Source organism: Scleropages formosus, chromosome 11 (assembly GCF_900964775.1).
Source record: "Scleropages formosus chromosome 11, fSclFor1.1, whole genome shotgun sequence".
Classification (NCBI taxonomy): domain Eukaryota; kingdom Metazoa; phylum Chordata; class Actinopteri; order Osteoglossiformes; family Osteoglossidae; genus Scleropages; species Scleropages formosus.
The window spans coordinates 30,095,276-30,099,295 of record NC_041816.1 but is presented as its reverse complement, the minus strand read 5'-3'; the positions used below and the strand labels follow the sequence as shown (position 1 = coordinate 30,099,295).

Genomic DNA, 4,020 nt, shown 5'->3' with positions numbered 1-4,020 from the left:
AACAGCTACAGTTTATATATTATGAATGTAAAGTAATGTAATGTAAAATTCTCAAATGTTACCCCACATGTGCTAAATTCAACTGCTGGACTTTGTGAATAAAGTTTTTCATGCATGGTGCATGGATAATATCTACTATGATTTTTAGGGTAAAAGTGAGCGCGCACGCACACACACACACACACACACACTCAGCAATGCAGCAAAGAAGTTTGACATGTGCTGCTGCTGAACCAGATGCATGACGGGAAAATGGCCATGATGGCTGAGCAAATTCGAGGGAGGGCAGCAGTTTTGCCCGGTCTGCCAAAAAGGACGATTGAGCAGAGAGGCGTCGGCGCTCTCCTGGACCGCAGTCCCTCGGCCAAGTACTGCAGGTAGAGTCATTCACTGCAGCACCGGCCGCACTGCATCGGATTAATGCGGGAAGTTTTCTAAAGACATCCTGCCTCAAGGCGACGGTGCGAAACAGGTGTGATTCACGTTTGTACAAACAGCACAATGCAAGACGAGAGCTTTTTCATTTCGACCTTATTTGGAGAAGCCGAGTAATGGGGGGGAGGGGGTTTGACCGGGTCCTGCTCTCCGGTGGGTCTGGGGTTCAAGTCCCGCTTGGGGTGCCTTGTGACAGGCTGGCATCCTGTCCTGGGCGTGTCCCCTCCCCCTCCAGCCCCACGCCCTGTGCTGCTGGGTTAGGCTCCGGCTCGCCGCAACCCTGTATGGGACAAGCAGTTTCAGACAGTGTGTGTGTGAGAGAGAGAGAGAGAGAGAGAGAGAGAGAGAGAGAGAGAGAGAGTAACAATGAGAGCGTTCACATGGCTTACAGGCAGCTTTCACTGTGGAGCACATTCCTGTTTCATTCTCTTCCTTCCTCTTTCACCTTGTTGAAAAACACAGACTCGCTGTCTGCAGTCGGATTTCCAAAACATGTGTGACCAGGAGCTGAACCAGGGTGGCTTCAAAGCCAGATTTGAACTCAACCAATGAAAGAATGCATTACTGCAGCAACTTGTGGTGTTCGATTGTGTCGGCACATTTGCTCCGTGCTGCGTAAACGCACCGCGAGTGTACGGGGAAGGGAAGGAGAAGCACCGTCGCTGCCTCGTTCTCGTGTCTCCGGCAGCGTGCGCTCTTGGGTATCGCAGGTCGGCTCTTGTCCCGCCGCTGCCTACGTACAGCGCACCTCCTTTCCAGCGGTGCGACGTTGGCCCTCCGCAGACCCACCTGAGCTCCACTTGGAGTTTGTGGCTGTGATGGTGGAAGGACCTGCTCCTTGGGTATTGTACCAGAGTACCGGAGCAGTGAGCGCTGAGCTCCGTACCTGCGGTTCCCACTAGGTGGGAACGCGACTCAGGCCGCGGACACGAAGGCAGATTAATGTGCTCATTAACATTTTGCGATGCTGAGCCACAGCACTACGCTCCTTTAGGGGACCCGAGGATCCGCTGAAGCCCAGGCGCTGATTCTCGCCGAATTGTTCTGCAGAGGAATATTGTCGTGAAGCGAAAACCGAGGGGAACCAAATGACCTCGTTTGAACCAGGGCATCCGAAGCCTGAAATCTGCAGAGGAAATAAGTAACAGATATATTTCATTTCAAATGATGGGGAGTTTGTTCACAATCCTCATGGCTCTCAGGGGGGTAACAGTTAAGAGCACAGGACTGCAGTGAAAGCAAAAACATGCCAGAAACGCAGAGGTTTCTCAAGGCGACCCTGTTCTTCAAAGCCGAAATGCGGCGCGTTGATGGAACAGCGATGAAATGGAACCACAGTTCATTGCCCAGCCTGGGGGCCACAACCAATTCATGGCAGCCCACCATAACTATGGTCTCGCACATTGTCTACGAATGTGGACCGGAGGTGATGAAGCGATTGCGCTTTGTTACGCTTTGCGTCTAGAGGTCACCATGTTCCAGGGGATGTTTACTTCTAACGGACTCTAAATGCTGTCTAGTTCAAAGGATCTGATGCCTGGGAAGGTGAATCTTCTCAATACACTCAATGTTTTTGTTTTCTTCTTTCAACCTATTGTTGTGTCAGCACTCAATACATCCCGTTCCGTCCAATAAGCTGCGAAGCGTCTGTCAGACTCGTAAAGGCGTTGAGAAGGCAGTGAGCTTCAGCGGGATGCTGCTGTTCCCCAAGATGCGGGAAAATCAGGACTCAAATATTTCTTGATGTCTTGCCATAAAATAACTTTGAAACATGATTATGGAGCTGTAATTAAATGCCACATTTTCCTACCAACACAAGAAAAAATTAATGTGCACGTATGATCAGAATCTTCAAAAAGAGACTCAGTTGGTCACCATCTGCCAGTCTTTAGTCCCATTTTGGTCTCCTTCAGTTACTGAGGCCTCCGGTTTCCCCCGCTGTGCAGCAGGCTCCAGAAACACGTTCCCCTAACGTTCTTGTCCTCTTACCTTCATCGCCTTGTTTCCAGACCCCTGGTGCATCAGGGCTTCTTAGTTGCAGAGGTTTTTACTCGCACTGTTTGGAAATCTGACATCCTGGTAGCTGTGGCTTCACAAAGTGTGGATCCCGAAGCTGCTCCTTTCTTTCTGCTGCTGCTTCTTCCTGTTACCTGTGGACAAATTATGTGTCTTAATGAGAAAGGCTGCAGCGAGCACAGTGACGGCAGGGTCATGCTCCGGCGCATCTCGTCGTGCTCTCGGAGCGGAGGAAGGAAAGCCACGGGTCTGAGCAGGCTGGGTGCTGGACGTGGGATCCGGAACGTTCCAAGGTCACCGTGGCCACGGGAGCGTAGACTTCCCCAGCTGCCGTGGTTGGCAGCCCGCTGCGATGCCCCCAGAGGAACGAGGCTCCGGAAACTTTGCCGCAATGTTGTAGCTTTGCGGCAGCGAGACCCTCGTAATCTGTCACACTCATTTGTGCCTGATTAGTGCAAAGCTGCAGAACCAGTCTGGGTTCACCAGGTGTGTAACGACCCACGAAACTTCCATCATACTTGTTGAAATAAGTCATTGTATGCCGCATACCGGTTACTGGCGTTGACACAGCACTTTAGACATTCTTCAGTACCTGGGTAAAACCACAAAGGAGGTGACACACAAAATTTGAATGAAAGGATGAATGAATGCTGGAACACAGTTAAATAATGTTTCATACTTCTCAGAATGGCAGTAGGACAGCTGCACTGGCTGGTGGGACAAGAGGATGCCAACTCAGGTTTCCCGCTTCACTGCGTCTCACTGTACTCTAGAATGACATGTCTGCTTGCAGAGCTCTCCTTCTGCTGATGTAGTGCACCGTCTTTTCCTCTGAGATGTTCGTCGCTTTGGATGAAAAGTGTCTCCAAAGCAAATAGATGTAAACGTACATGTAAATGTGTCTTTACTTCAAGCTGGACGAGTCCTCGGGGAGAAGGGCGTCAGAACTGTAGGCAGAGACTCGGGCTTTTGAGCTGCAGTCCTTGGTCCTTCTCCGTTTCTCGCTCTAGGAGACGGAGCGTAGAAATCGTCCTGCTGAAGGCAGAAGGAAGGTAAGCAGAAGGATCATGGTAACTCATGGTAACTCGTGGTAAGTGCTTGTAACCTCGTGTGTGTATGGCGGCTGTGTTGTTTGTGTGGAGTGTAGTCGCATCTGTGTGCGGTGCATGTCTATAGCACTTTCCACATGTCTCTTGGTTGCAACTAACAATCACCTATCGACAAATGCCAAACAAACACCAGTTGAAATGAATAAATGTAAATATATGTAAATATGGACCTAGTTACCATGACTTCCCCATTTAAGTCCCTTCTGGACTCAGTTATCCTCTGTGCGACACTCTAGATATCCAGCTCATCCCACAGGTGGTCCAGAGATCTTTTTGTGGAACGAATACCTCGGTTTGTACTCCATAAATGAATCAACAGTATATGTAGTAAAACCGAGTCGCTCTGTATGCCCCTAAGGTGCTGTGTTGTTCAGCAGTAACCGAGGACTCCAGACTCGAGTCAGCGGACGGACAGGGGGATAAAGTCAAAGTAAAGATGAATCAGGGGGAACCCAAAATG

At 50.0% G+C, this 4,020-nt stretch overlaps 1 long non-coding RNA gene across 1 annotated transcript; it reads right to left on the bottom strand.

Moving 5' to 3' along the window:
• Positions 1-806: 806 nt before the first annotated feature.
• LOC108924153 (uncharacterized) lies at positions 807-3,477 on the bottom strand. The gene is made up of 3 exons (XR_001965270.2): positions 3,342-3,477; positions 2,425-2,585; positions 807-1,561 (listed from the first exon to the last, which is right to left on the bottom strand). It is a non-coding gene; the product is annotated as an uncharacterized LOC108924153 (long non-coding RNA).
• Between the last annotated feature and the right edge of the window lie 543 nt (positions 3,478-4,020).